The sequence below is a fragment of the Aulostomus chinensis genome, chromosome 5 (genome assembly GCF_037954235.1).
Source record: "Aulostomus chinensis isolate RoL2024-O1b breed Wild chromosome 5, RoL_Achi_v1.0, whole genome shotgun sequence".
Taxonomy (NCBI): Eukaryota; Metazoa; Chordata; class Actinopteri; order Syngnathiformes; family Aulostomidae; genus Aulostomus; species Aulostomus chinensis.
The window spans coordinates 15,929,549-15,945,416 of record NC_141324.1 but is presented as its reverse complement, the minus strand read 5'-3'; the positions used below and the strand labels follow the sequence as shown (position 1 = coordinate 15,945,416).

Here is a 15,868-nt window from a genome sequence, read left to right as displayed (position 1 = left end):
ATCCCAGATCTACGGCAGGAGTTGGAGGGCACCTTCACCCGCTGACGAGCACCATCTCAAGGGGAGGAACATCTCACGAGCTCCCCTTCGGTGCACGTCTGGATTGTGCCTTCTGGATTCTCTTTCTTGTTCTGGTACAACCAAGAGTGAAAGGAGGTGTGTACACTGGAGCCTGCCAGAGGGAAGGAGGGAGGGAGGGAGGGTAAATGAGGAAGAGGAGGGGGGTGTGAGTGGCAGGTCCGCTACAGCTGTTGATGCCAGGAGTGTGAAACCGAGGGAGACCTGAGGACTGGAGGGTCAGCACGTGTGGAGCACTTTCGGCAACTTGTGAGCCCGAAGAGACAGAGGACGGCCAATATATTCACACACAGCTGGACAGATGAGGAGGCACCAGGGACCTCGATTCAGCCCTGGGTATGCTCACCTACACACACACACACACACACACACACACACACATATATATAGGTGCACATTTTATCCTGAATCCTCTCTGGGATTTTTAGAGCGCTAGAAACGCAACAGTGTGCAGACCTTCGGGGTTGACGACTAACCACCCTGACAAGTCTCCCTACTTGCTCTCACATACTTGCAGCAAAAGAAGGCAAGCGAGTAGGAGAGATTGTGTTTGTGTGCGTGTGTGTGTGTGTGTGTGTGGGGGGGGGGTGTCTGCCTGCTCATCTACATCCTATTATATATTAATGTATGTCTTTGGAGGCAGTTCTTAATGGGTTTTGGTTTTGTAAGCTGTCAGTGTGTGCAAACACACCTCCTCTGGTGGAAAATACAAGAATCACATCACTCCACACTTGTTTATGTGGGGGCAAATTACATTAACTTGAGTTATTTGTTCTGTTCTGTCATAAATCATTGCTCCATTACAGCATCTGAAGATAGCACTTGTTTATGCGGGAGACATGTTTAGCTCTGCTTACCGACACTGCACTGCAGGATGCCATGAGTGGAAACATGACATGCGTGGCCATGTGTTGTGTCACGCTGTGGCAGAGTGCACATGGCTTCAGATGGCAGGTTTGCATGAGAGGTAGCGATAATTCTCCTCTCTCTCTCTCTCTCTCTCTCTCTTTTTCCACCATCTTCCGTCTGTCTCCATTTCCAATTATAGGCTGTCACCTCTCTCCCCTCCCCCTGATTCTATCTCCCGATTCATTCTCTCACTTGGCGAATGCCTTCACTTACCTCACCCGATCGCGCGGCCCGATACTTTTCTCACAAGTCAAAGTGAAGAATGGCTTGTGATTTCACTGCGATTTTCCTGATGGTTGCCTGGACCTGAGCAAAGCGCGTCGGTGAGGTCACTGAACACAGCAGCCACTTTACGTTTAGCTGCTCTCACCAGAACTGAAATATGAAACAGCTAAGGGGCCTCAAACAGCCTACAAAAGAAATGTGGCTGTAATCACGCTATCAGCTCATTATTTCCTGCTCCTCATTAACTTGTTTGGGGCTTCTAAGTTTATCACTGTTTGCAGCCTCAATGAAAACAGCAACAAAAATACCTTCATCTAGACAAAGCTGGTGGGCAGATCACTCCCTGTGGGCTTTCCCCAAAATATTCCCACCCAATTTAAAAACTTCCTTCGCCTGCCTTTTTCTTCCCGAAGTCTCATTTATAATGATGCAACCATGTATTCTCTTTCTTGCAATGTTCCCTACACTGGGAATAATGGAAGGACAGAAGGAGTTCAGAAGCAGACAGAAACTGTTAGGCCTCCGTGTTGACAGCTCCTGATTCCTGAGGTCTTTTTCCAGTGGCCGCAGCAACCGAGTGATCATTTTCAGGCAGGCTGAAATTCGCAACATACAAAAAAAGATACACACGAATGTGATTATAGGAAGCAAGTTGGTCTGGGACAAACACTGATATCAACACAACTTATTGTACATGAGCCTGTACTTCTCAGCAGTGAATGGACTCACTCAATCCCTCAGTCTATTTGAAATGCAGCTCCTAACCTGCGAGCATCCTCCGCCATACCTCCACCACGCCTCCACACATTCATCCTCGTAACTCTGCAGACCTCCAGGCAACAACCTGCCTCCTGCAAGAGACAAAGATTTCAGATTTGGACCAATCAGTCCCGAGGCTGTTCTCCTCTTGTGCTTTGGACAATAGATGAGTTGTTTTGTTTGGGGGGTTTTTTGCAACAAGAACTCCACTTCTGGTTCGACCTTTCAGGACTGTAGCTGGTCACTACCAATGAGCTCCCCTCTTAGTTTCCTCCGTTGACTGACTGCTGCATTTCCTCCCCATTTCTTCTGCAGAGGAGCGAATACAGCACATCCGAACAGGTCTCCTTGGAGGGTTTCTACCAGAGAGACCTTGCTGGCATCATTCTTTACATTGCCACTCCGGTCGGTCTGGTCTACGTACAAAGTTTTCAGAAAAATCCGTCAATTCTTCTTCATTCCAACCAATTCTGGCTCAACCGACGTGTCGGGTTGTTTCATCAGCATCTATTTGCCGTTAATCACACATCTGAACAATAAACATTCATCGAGTTAAATCTGTGTGGGGATATTTCAGCTTGATATACTCATAGAGTTCCTATTACTGTAGCACGCTAATGTAAATAATGGGATGGTATACGGGCCATCAAATGTCTCCAGTTATAATCTACTTTTTTTTTTTTTTTTTGCCGAGGGGCAAAAAAAAGTGGGGGGCCAGTTAGCTGGTCTGGATTCATGAGATCCGCTTCAGTATCAGGCTTCATCAGTGCTCCGCTGATGAGAAAAAAATGAATTCATTGACTCACCTGTAAGAAAAAAAATCCATTGTCCTCTCAGCTGACAGAGAATGAATCTCCATGGAAAACCTGCTACTGTTCTGACCATGAACCTCATCACAACTCCTCTAAACCACTAAATATGTGGACTTAAACTGTGAATTTATACTTTGATATGTAGGTCGTCACAATCTGGTCTCTTTTCCTAGTCTATAGTCTAACAGGTAATTACAGCAGGACTATGTTGGTCCGTCCACTACTGAGATTCAAATGCTGAAAACCTGAATCTGGAATGAAACCCTCGACGTTAAATCCTGAACAGGTTTCCTTCCTGTTTACGAGCACGTTCGACCAATCAATCACACGCCCAATCATCACTGCCGCCTTACATACATGATAATCGTGTGTGTCATTCATCAACACATGTCCACCTACATGTATCCAGGTCCGGCTGGTTTTTCTAGGAGTTACATTCAACTGTAAATCAACAAGAGCAGCAGCAACACTTTCACTCTGCCACGTTTACTGAAAACCTGTTTGGGGTTCTGTCTGTCTGAAGTCTTTAGCAATGTTGCTGCATTTAGAAATCCTTGCAATTAACCTGAATGTAGCCAAGGTGGTGATGGACGCAGCTTTAAACCAAAGAGCCAGGTTCTACAAGGCTGTCTGAGGAGTGACGAGTTCAAGGAAAAAGGGACTTCCTGCACAGCAGATGGCTGGAAGCAGAAAGATGGACTTCTACTGGAGGAAGACGATGAGCTCTGTAGTGAGAGGATTTGATTTGGAAGGTGACCGAGGGTATGTGGGCGTATTCAAGGAGCTTTTGATGTCTGTGTGTGTGTGTGAGAGAGAGAGAGAGAGAGAGAGAGAGAGAGACAGACAGACAGACAGACAGACAGACAGAGAGAGAGAGAGTGGAGGATGCTCGACCTTGTGAATGTCCTGAATGGTAGATTACTGCTGTTCTGGTGATGGAGGTGTATGCACGGGCAAGGGCAAAGACAGACACACAATGCCCAGAGCTACTAAAACACACACACACACACACACACACACACACACACACACACACACACACACACACACAATCTCCATGGCAATTCCCACACACAATAAAATACCAGTGAATTACAATACAGAGCCTCGTGGTTGCATCAGAGGTGGCTCAGAAAACTGAATGTAAGTGTCTTGCTCCTGGTATGATCCAACACGACAGCGTGTAGAGTGAAATATTACCTCTGAGCGTGTGTGTCCTCACATGAAGCTGTTTGGTCTTACAGTGTAAACTAACGGGCTTCAGTCTGAGGCCGACAAATAACCAGCAGATGAGAATCAAAGCGCTGTCTTCCCCTGACCTCCCTCCTCATCCTCCTCACAATAGATTAATCTCGCTGTTTCTTGCGCCTCTCTGTTTTCCACTCCGTGACCTTTTACTTCCCATTTCGCTCACTTTAATTTACTCCCCGGGTCTGCATTTTCTTACACGTGACCTCCAAAGGCCTTCAGATTGTGTTGTTCACTCTCCCGCTCATGATTTCATTTGCCTGTTTGTCTGTCACTCCCTCGCAGCTGCACGGGCCTGATAGGAAAGTTGTTGTTTTTTTAAGGTCACCTGATATCACTCTCCTAACACTCAAAATGAATTAGCATTTAGCTTTGCTTCATTATTCAGTCTGACACAAGCATCCCCGGAGCCATTTTCAACCTCTAAATGCTCAGATGGAATTCACTGATGATTGAATCTTCCTTTTCAAATGGCTGAAATACTACCGGCTAACAGACAAAGCGCTTGAGGGTTTAATCAACCCCATATTTCAACGCCGCTGTGGTCGGACTCGGTTCCCACCCAGATATATAATAACTGTTGCTTACCAAGAAAACAGTTTGAGCTGATGTCAAAAACAACCACCATGTGTTTTTTTTTCTTTTTTGCCGCAGCTGAGAATGGCGGTTTACTATGTCACCTCTTTTGATGATGACATGTATTTAGCGGTGGAAAATCTATAAAAACTTAACTGCTAAATGAAGAATCTGCCGTTATTATTATTGTTAGAGCGCCTTTATGTAACAGGGATCATGTAAATGTAGTGAACACAGCGTCTGGGTACAGTGGACACATTACAGCATGCAGCAGCACTGACCTTGAAGCTCAGCCTTGAACAGTAAATGTTCTTTCACAGGTTTTAAGGAAGCAAGTGGAAAAAAAAATATCTGTGTATTGTTTTTAACCCATTTAAGTAAATAAGTAATGACAGATGCAGGCTGTTTTAGCACCTATGGGGGCCCGTCACAGAACCAGGTCTCTGCCCCAGTTGTTGTTGGTTCAGGCAACATTTTACGGACGATTGGCTCCATTGCTGCTCCTGCGCTAAATCTGGAACGTGTCAGTGAGTCGGTGTTGATCGAAGGACCTGGAAATTAAAGAAAAAGATGCAACATTTTTGTCTTCGTCCTGAGATGCATTTGTTGGTCTTAAATCATTGGGAAGTCCAGCTGATAAGAAATGTAACGAAACTGAATGTGATTGCTAGACACCCCGCTACTCTTGATTTCAAATATGGAAATCCTTCAATATTAGATCATAACTGGGTTGTAACTTCTGAATTGTCTTGACTTCTTGATTTTTGGAGCTCTCACTGGAGTTTGGACCATGTGTCAAAAAGTAGTTTGACTGCTGGCAATGTTGCAAAAATGCTGCAAAACCCTGGAGGGACTTCAGAGTGCGATTTCAATGTATACTTGTCTAAAGCGCATGTCAACAATGCGACTACTTGTGAATACTCCTTATCTTTGTCTGGTGATTGCTCAACTATGACCTGACAACATGGAGGTATCTTGTGCCGGTGCAGTTTCATCTTAGTTGGGTCAATATCCGAATAGTGCCGTCGGTGTGAACGTAGCCCCTGACAGGCTTGGAGGTGTCACAACTAGAGAAGTTCAACCATTTCAACTGAGAGCATCACGAGTGCAGTTGAAAGCACTCGTACCTCATACTCGTGAGGAGGTTACATGGGTTCAGAATCTCAACTCTAATCCAATTCGATTCATAAAAGGTTTTTCCATCTACTACAAAGTTATTTTTATTCATCAATGTCGTATCCGGACAAATACCACTGGAAACTGCAGTATATTCATGGATTGCCGGGAACATTCTTCAGGACCCAGGAGTGTCAAATTGTAGTATTGTAGTATTATCAGTCTTTCCACCAACTTCCATTAGAGATCATCCATTTGGTTTTAGATATTCGACTACAAACAGCTCATGCTGGGGGGGGGGGGGGGGGGGGGTCACGTGACCTCCTCAGCAGCAGTAACTGATTGTGCGCTCTGCAAGCTTTTTTTTCTAATGCAGAGGATGCTAAGTGCTATTGATGCTAAACTTCATCTTATTTGTAAAGAAAATAGATGCTGCCAGCACATAAAAGCGTCTCGCAGAGGCTCAGATGCAACTGCGGCACTGGACTGTTTCCAGCGTGAGGAGGGAAGCGGAGCTCCATTGCAGTAAAGACTGAAAGGAGTTTTAAGTCTTTGTTTCCCTGGTATCTTGCAGATTTTAAAGGATGGTTCTGGTTTGGTTGTCATTTCATTTACACGGCGTCCTTGATTTTTCTCCAGCTGGCTGCACTGACTTCTCTTCAATGGCTTCCAGTACATTCCATCCCAGTCAACGGCTGCTGCGGTTCAAAGCTCCTTTAAAAAGCAGTAATTGGCTCCTAGAGCCGAAGTCATTTCTGTGAGATTTCTGGTCGCTGTATTAATTGCTATGATAATTCATGGATCATGATTATAAATTTTACTCCCTTTTGTTGAACAGCGTAGCCTTGCCTGAATGTAGCCAGGCTTAGACGTAGCGCAGTTACACACTCATAGTCACGCTTACCTGCTCAGGAGTGTCTTTTATCGAATTATTATTATTGTATTATTTCTTTATCTGTATTTTTTTTTAAGTGAGACTTTTTGAGCTTCATAATGGAAATGCTTTGTCCTCATGTTATCAGATTATTCCTCGTGTATCCTTGTTTAATTGCGTCCCGATCGCTTTTACTGTTTTTATGTCACCTCTTGCGCGCTCTTCACACATAATTTCGTGTCATTCTGGCTTTTAAAAAGACCCAAGGATTTCTGTCTCTTAACCCTGGTTTATTTTTAAGTCTTGTAATTTTTTTCTTTCCTTTTTACCGTGTGTGTTAATATTAAAAGAGGGTGAGACATTCTTGAAACTCTTTTTCTGATGTGTAACCTATCGCTAGGATAATTCTTTGTTTCAACATTTTTAAATTAAAAAGAAAAAGGTTTGTCCGCAGTGAACGAACACGTAACTGTCTGTGTATCCCTGAAGTACCCACAGACTGTACTGCGGTACTCACAACTGCGCTCTCCAGGTGTTAGCGTTTGGATCCAGAATTGATTTATTTAGCTTAATTTTTGTAGGAGAAAGCAGAGAAACATTGTCAATATTTATATACAATCTGTGCTTCCACATAATAGTTGGCATCACCATGGCAACCTGTAATTGCAGTTGAACCCTCGCGGCTTATTCTGGTCAGCTGATGAAACTGCTGTCTCTGCCGGTGTTTAACTATCACTTGAGTGACATTTCTGTCTGGCTGACTTCTATTAGACATCACATTGCTATTCAGAGACGTCCCAGGAGGAGAGACAGGTCACCGGTGAAGGTCTGATCCTGGAGTGCATTTCTCTTTGCATCTACATCTATGAGTGTCGCTGAAAATCTGAGGGGAAAATGTATCCCTCTTATTACCTGTTGCAGTGTGTGTGTGTGTGTGTGTGTGTGTGTGTGTGTGTGTGTGTGTGTGTGTGTGTGTGTGTGTGTGTGTGTGTGCGTGTGTGTCCCCACAACAGGCATTTCATTACCTGATGTGCTTGAATTAAGATCTTGTGTTTCTCGGACTTCATTAAATGTTGATGTGGGTCATTTGAGTCTCTCTTGGTTTGTGCTTCTCATCCCTACGATGTTAATACAGGTCAATGAGATTACCCTGTGTGTGTGTGTGTGTGTGTGTGTGTGTGTGTGTGTGTGTGTGTGTGTGTCTGTAAGTGAAATTGCACCCTTGCCCATAATTGTTGATTGAATGTTAATGCAGGTTAAATTATCACCCCACGTTTCAATAGTACAACTCTATTAATCTGTTAATGACCACGTGCCTACTTTCTTTACTCCACTTCTCATTTTCTCACTTTCTCTTTCCTCCCATCTTCTATGTGTGTGTGTGTGTGTGTGTGTGTGTTCATTAACTCTAACCACATGACTCCTGGTAAAGTGCACGATTGAAGTGTCAGCAGCATGTGAATGCGTGTGCATGCTCTTTCCACACATAAGGTCAATCTGTCTCCTCTCCTCTTTCTCTCAGTTGCTCTTTCACTCTTTCATGTGTGATTCTCAGTAGATGAACGGCTTTCTGATCTGTAAGAACTCTGTCAATGAAAGCTGTTATGCTATCGATTTCTCTTCGGATCCCTCAGTTCGTACAAACCATGTTTTCCTGCAGCTTCGAGGCTTGGTTGAAAGCAGTGATGGAGTGTTGTAGCCCGATCCTGCAGAATTACATTTTAATGATTCTAATATCATTTCTTGATCGCTGCTCACTGCTCCCCACAGAAATCAAAATGTGATGCTGTGCGTGAAATACTGTAGAAAACAAACGGGGTCAGAAAGGACATGTTTGGTGTATTTGAAATCAATTTTACATGGTCAGGGTGAAACTGTGTTTATGTTGCATTGACGGAGGCTCAACTGCAGTGATTTTCAGAGATTACGTGTAATGTACAGTGCTGTAGGACTATTACGTTTGGGTGAATGTAGATGGACAGATTTCTCTGATGTCCTTCAGCAATGACCCCCTACTCCACACACACACACGCACACACACACACGCACACACACACATTTTGCTCTGAGGGAGCACAGATTCAGACATTATTTCTGCCTCGCTGCTACACAAACAGGCTCGCAGAAGCCTGGGGACTGTTCACCACCGGATTGCCTACGCACACACACACACACGCACACACATGTGTGTGACACCCTCCCTGCAGGACCAGAGCCATGTGGGACTCACTCAGAGGCCAGCACATATGTGGCACTTTGTCCTTTCATATGTGTCATGTATACCGCAGAGGCAGCCGCTGAGTCAATGGGTAAATGTGTACAATAGCCCTCGCCAGCTAAAGGTTAGCCGCTTTAAAATGAAATCATTCTTTGCTTGGCTTCTCTGCTCATTTATACGACAAAAGTGTCTTGAATCATGTGCTCCATTGCGCGCTGACCTCTGTTTTTCACTTGTTTTAAATTGGTCGGAGACTTGTTGCCCTTTAGCAAGGTAGCGGTAGTGAAGAAAGGCTGCAGCCATAGCATCCTCTTTTACTCGTGAGGTAAAGCAGAGACAGCCAGGAGGGCATCAGCTGGCAGTTACATCAGGGCCGCGACGGTTCAGCAAACCCACGGTTCGGTTTGTAGGTCACTGTTTTGGTTTCTACTTGGTTTGGTTTGTAGATTTAAGAGAAGAAAAACACAGAGACACACTGATCTTAGATGAAATGACTAAATAACATAAACATAAATGCTACCGCGTTTGCTGTCATTTATGGTTGCTATCACGCCAGTGGCCATCCGCAATACCGCGCTTCCTTATTTCCACAACCAGGATCGCATTCATTCCTGTAAGAACCTCCATTTTCTCTGAAACGCTGCAAAACTCAGTCCAGAATATGCCGAAGACAGTCGAGTATGTTGGAGAAAGTTGAATTTTTGCCGCAGAGAGACTAAAAAGCTTTGAACAAGCTAAGCAGAAGGCTTTCGCTACCTCTGCAGCTATCTCTTTGTGCATATCTCATGTTGAAAAACCTAAAATGAGCCTCTCACCTCAACGTTTCGCTTATCATGAAACCAAACAACCGTAGCTCACACGTGCAAATTTAACTGATGAGTGATGTTGGACTGTTGCGTGCTAGACTGATGCAGCATCCTTGATTTATTTAGTTTTTTTGTGAAAGTGACTGTCATTTCTTTACAGAAGACAAAAAGCTTTTGGCAAGCTGCTCCTCATCTTCCTGTCTGTCCTGATGTGGTTAATTTGGTTCCTTGCTTCCTACAAACTATTCATAAACTTTTATTCAATCTCAGCTTTGGCTCCCCTCACGGCCTGTCAACTCCCTTCACTGCTCATCGCAGGTTAATGCGCTGTGTCACCTCAGCTGGCGTGTGTGTGCGTGTATATTTTTACAGAGAGGCTGCTCAAACATGTTTATCTCCAAACATTCGGACATTCTCAATACTTCCTCGTCTTTCACACTTTCTGACCTGAACCTTCAGCTGCCCCGCCCCTCCCTCCTTCCATTCCTTTTAAACATAGAGTCATGAATTTATTATGTGAATCAAAATAGAGCAACGACTCTTTGTCCCCTTCCCTGCATGTCATCGGTCTAGAATGAATAATTCAGCCACTGTGGTTGAAATTAGGATCGGGGAGAAAAAGGAATTATTTTGGAGTCACACTATTCAGGCTATTTTCAAGCGGGAGCTGTCAGCAGCTTCTCCTGCAGCGTTCGCGCCCCCCCCCCCCCCCCCCCCTTCTCCATCTCCTCTTGCACTATCATATGAAGATAGCGCAGATTCTTCTGTCTTCCGTGTCCTTGAGAGGGACTGCATACTAAGTAGATAGGATGGGATTGATGTTGGATAAAGTCAGCTTCGTTCTGGGTTTTCTTTTATACTTGGGTATGTGTATGTGTGTGTGTGTTTAAACCCACGTGTGTGTGTGTGTGTGTGTGCGTGCGTGTGTGTGTGCGTGTGTCAAGTCTGCTGTCTTTTCAGTATGTGAGTTGATTGGTTTGTGCATCTTCCAGTACCAGTCCCCAAGGTTGTCGTGGTGATTATGAATGCTGTTTTGCAGATTTCTCCTGAATGCCTTTGATGGCATAACATGCAACAGACAGTTTATTCCACTTGCTCTCTCCCTGAAAGGCAGTCATTGATCTCATCACCCAGCACTTCCCGTCTCCCTCTCTCTCTGTTTCACTCGCTTTCCATGTTTGGTGCTCTCGACATGGAATGACAGTTATTGAACAGCCTGAAATGAGTTCTACACGCTCTCCATTGGCATTGTATGATACTTGGAGAGGAGGAAATTACTGAAGAGAGGCTAAAAGGCTTGTTGCTGCACATCAGACAGTCTCTTTAGGGGGTAAAATAATGGAGCAACCGATTTGCTGATGAGGGAGGAGCAGAGTCCAGCGAGCGGTCAAACACCTCCATCTACAAACGTGATCTTCTCATGGACACAGACACACGAGGACTGTCTGCACATAAGGTCAATCATGCGCTTGGATACACACACATAGACGCAGATGCACACTTGGATGATTATTCTCGGCCTCCTGGGGCATCATTGAAACTTTTCAGCCGTGGCCTCACTGGGGGGTGGGGGGGGGGGGATGAGAGACTGAGAGAGTCCTTGAATTTTAACCGGATGCTCCCTGGGGAGAATCCCATCATTGCTGTGTGTCTTCAGTCCCACCGCTTCCTTTAGGAGCTCAAGGACCTCGGACTGTTTGAATAATCTCTCAGGGAAGCTCGTCTGCCATCGCTCACTTTACAGTTACTTTTTAGTGGAAAAAAATGATTTGAAAAATCAGTAGCAAAGGCTTTCTCTTATCCGGGTTTAGCTCTGGATAATGACATTCCTGCAGCCATCTCCAATTCTTTCAGAGCAGAGGAAGTACCAGAGGATGAATGTCACTCTCAGTTATCAGTAATGTGATCAGGGTTCCAGCTACATTACCCCCTCTGATACCAAGTGTTGTAGAGGAACAGTTTGGTCCGTTGCAGTCTTCGTCTTTTTTGTGCCCTTTTCTACGTTTCGGCCTGCAATTCCATGAGTTATGCTAACATAACAGGAACATTGACACAAAGCCTGGGGGCTAAACAGTATGCACTATCAGATGCGTCTTACCTGCCCCGGTGAGTTCAATCAGTCTCCAGCTGCGAGGCTTCTCTCGCCCCTCAGTTTCACTGCTGTCATGCTATTTCACAGGATGTTATCATCATACATATCATCCATATATATGGGCAAGTAAGTGCCGTCTTGCAGTTCCGAGAGGCTGTTATCGCCTGTCTTATGGATATTAGGTTGACAGCGGCGGGAAATATCATATGAGACATTTCATATGAGGGATATTGTGTGAAGCTCCCAGTCTGTCAGTGCAGTGGTCTCCCTCCATCTCCACAAGAACCTCTGGACTCGGTAATTACACGGACACTCCGGAATCATTGGGTTGATTTTTTTGGGTAGAATTTCCACCAGGATGGTTGATGCCTTACCTCGGACGGCTCGATGTACTTTTTTCTTTTCCAGTCAAATCTGCCTCCGTGACTTCCTCCCATGGGAGAGCTCAGCTACGATCACCTCGCCGGCAGAGATGGACCACAGGACGATGTCTGACCGAGGGGAGTTGCAGATATCTCCTTCGGGAACTTCAGTCGAAGTCAACTTTCATGTTCCTCTCAGTCCCCACTGATGCTCCGCTCCTCGGCTCCTTGCCCGATGAAGTCTACCCTTGATCGGGATGTTGACTGACTGGTCTTATTTTCATCAACTCCGCCAAATAGAAACAAGCCCAGCCACGTCCACAATTTGTGCTTTCCTGAATGCAAATTTCAGATTCGCCCAGATCCTACGCCCCAGCAGCCCAACAGAGAACAGGCCCATGCTGCTCCGCCGTGAGCTGGAGACGATACACACCCCTCTACCGCAGGGTTGTTCGACTTTCAGAGTGAATACCCATTAAATCTGTTTGCAGAAAAAAAGCATCATTTTTTCAGGTTTTTGAGCAATTGCATCCAGGTTAGTGTGTGTGCATGTGGGTGTACGTGTGTGTTAGCGATGACAGGCTATCTCAGTGTTTCTCTTCCAGATAGTCTTAATAACATCTCCAGTCGGCTGTCAATCAACAGAGTTCTCCACTTCCAGGCAACCTGTTTATCACCCAGAGCTCCTGCTACACTCTCTCCCACCATTTAATCTCCTCCTTCTTCCTACCTTTCCCTTATTTTACCTTATTTTCACTCCTCTGGCATCTTTTATTTGTTCGAGTGCTTTTATGACCTTTCCAGAAACTTCCTCCCCGGTGATCCCTCCTCCTCTTCCTCCTCCTCCTCTTGGTTATCTGTTGCTTTTCTCCATCTTGCTCGACCATGTTGACAAAGCCTTCACAGCTATATGTTGGTAAACATACATGTGGTGTGTGTGTGTGTGTGTGTCGTCCCCTGGGATCTCTGGTGAGAAAAGGCTCCTGGAAAGGTGATCTTCACCTCGTGATCTATGAAGGACCATATTTTTACACACGCACACACACACAAAGCTGCAAGGTACGTGTACACACACAGACACGCACACACACACACACACACACACACACACACACACACACACTGTTGTACCACCACGAGCTGAACGGTGCTCTGGGATTGTCGCTTTTGTTTCCTCAGTACAAAGGATTCCGCTCTCTCCCTCCACATCCCCTTCTTTCTTTTATCCCACATCTCCATCCTTGTCACTTTCCATTTCTCTCCCCACGTCATCCGTTCTGGTTTTTTCCCCTCTTACCTCTATTTCTCTGACATTCTCCTCTCTCTGCCCCTTCATCCCTACATCTGAGACGGTAGTGACTGCTCCCATTGGCTCTGCCGGTAGAATCAGAGATACAGACAGCCAATAAGCTTCCAGGCTAACAGGGTCACTATTATCCACGAAGCTGTGCAATTACTCTGCCTCTCTGTCATGTATGCGTATCAGCGGCCTCCACATTCCCGCTGTACGCCACATTTCCACCAAAAAATCTCTTTACGTGGATGTTTTATTTACAGCGGACTTGCATCGTCTTGACTTGCTGTCATGTTCTTGCATGTGTTTATTCCTGTTTTGTTTTTTTTTAATTGACAGCCTGAGTTTGATTTGTTCGCAATGGTTTTATGGATTCAGCTTAAAGCCATGTGAATATTCATCTGAAATTCTTACCGTGTGATTGTGGCACCATGCTGCTCTTCAAAGAGCGAGGACAGAAAGCTGTCGCCCCCCCCCCCCCATCATCATCTCTCCCTCCAACTCATTTCTTTTTCTCACTGTTTACCTGTCACACTGCCAGTTATGTGTTTGTGCCACGTAGCAGCCAGCGATAGCCTTTCGTCTGCGGACAGATGTGATATTTCTCACTACATTTTAAATTTTGACACCGTGTGTGATTTTTTTTTTTTTTTAAATGCTCAGTCGGCTTCAGACAATGTCGCTGATGTGTGTGATCGAGCATCATCACGGCCTCTCTGGTGGCGCCTGACTGAGCGTCAAGCCTAATTTGCATCATTAAATTCTCTCAACTGTGGAATAGCTTTGACCTTCCTCCATCATTAGTGACAGATTGCCACCCACGCTCACTCTTTTCCTGCAGTTTCATCCATCACAGATAGCCAAATCGCTCACATAGTAGTCATATTATGCAGTTCTATGCTCTATTTCAATCACACACACACACACACACAATTTCTTTTCATCACACTTCCCCCCGCACCCGCCTCTTGTTTGCCCTGGTATATCGAGCAGGCGCCGGCTGTCTTGGTTTAAAATTCCCTGTTTGGCGTTCACCCTTCTTACGAGCTGGAGAATTGAATTCATTTCTTTTCTTCTGATGCCAAAAGGGACATAAAAATTCACTCCCACACCTCATACACACTCACACACACACAAATACACCCTGAACTGTACTGGGCGAAAACGGCCCGGTTGCCTTTCAGGTGAAATGTCTCCTGGGAAACGTTTTTTTTTTCCTTTTTTTCTGCCCACATACTGCTCGGCTATCATCACAATCAGCGGCTGCGCTGAGAAGCAAACGTGATTTAACTTCCCAATGTCCAACCGGTGGGATTACCTCGACCATGTCGCTATCTGGAAACTCATTAGACTCGAGAAAGGAAATGACACGAGACATGAACTGCCGGTAATCAAGACCATGATGACGGAGCCTTCTGTTTGGAGATGTTTTCAGGAAGCCTCGTCTATCAACACGGCCCTCAAAATTCTCTCCTGATCAAACTCAGTTAATGGCGGTGACCAAGCTTTTTGGAGGCACGTGTGACATAATGAGTCATTTCAATCCAACGTCAGTAATAAGGTCACCGATCCCCAAAGGGCAGGACTAATTCCAGACTGTTAAATCACGTGTCTGCCACTCAAAATGATGTGGTGTCTGCTTGTGTCAGAGTAATTTTTCCTTCTAAGACAGGTCAAGTTTGATTAAGTATCACACAAAGGTTACGTATGAATAAAGATCTGTCTTTTTATCCCCTTGCTACGATTAACCCTTTAACTTTGGCTCTTGCTCGTCGTGTAGTAATCTCTGAGCTAACGGGTTAATTAGAGCGCAAGATAAACAATCGCCACACTGAATGCCTTTCTACAACACACTTATAAAAAGCCATGTAAACACAGGCTTATGCGCGTGCAGGCACAGGCACAATTTGCACAGCTTTGTGCAGCTTCAGTAGTGCACGTAGCAGACTTAATGATTCCTAAGTCCTCTTTCTGCCTACCAGCTGGCGTGTAGCCAAAGCTCTGATCCACACAGCCGGCTCTTCATCATTCCTGAAAACCTTTGGTGCGCACATACAGTCGTATCACACAGAGACGGACGCGCGCTCTTCCAACACATCATAGCGGTTCAGAAGGGAGCAGGAAAAAAAAAGTGATCTTATTTATTTATTTATTTATTTATTTATTTATTTATATTATTTTTTTGTACGTCAGGACATGAAGACTTGCACTTTGTAGCAGCTCCATCCAGCCTGCTGATGAGGCAAATTCCCATTCTGGATTAAAAAGTAGAAAAAGCTGTTGAAAAGGATTCTTTTCAACACTGCTGAATGGAGATGAGTAAAATCTCTCATTCTTGTTCTGCACTTAAAGGGAACACTCACTCACATATGAAAACTCTGCCGTAAGCTACTTCCCCTCGTGCCAGTGGAGGGTCAAGTGCAACTGCTGGAGTGTTGCCTCACAAGCAAAAGTGTTTCAGTGGTAGTGATGCGCCCCAATCTGGATGTTGTTGGATAA

The 15,868-nt window shown here is 45.1% G+C and overlaps 1 protein-coding gene across 1 annotated transcript in view; it reads left to right on the top strand.

Annotated features, from left to right (window-relative positions):
* Positions 1-217: 217 nt before the first annotated feature.
* The window catches only part of lingo3b (leucine rich repeat and Ig domain containing 3b), a 35,088-nt gene continuing 19,437 nt past the window's right edge, over positions 218-15,868 (top strand). Inside the window, exon 1 of the mRNA XM_086203460.1 lies at positions 218-414. The gene's annotated coding sequence lies outside the window, so the exon portion shown is untranslated. The remainder of the gene's footprint in view (positions 415-15,868) is intronic.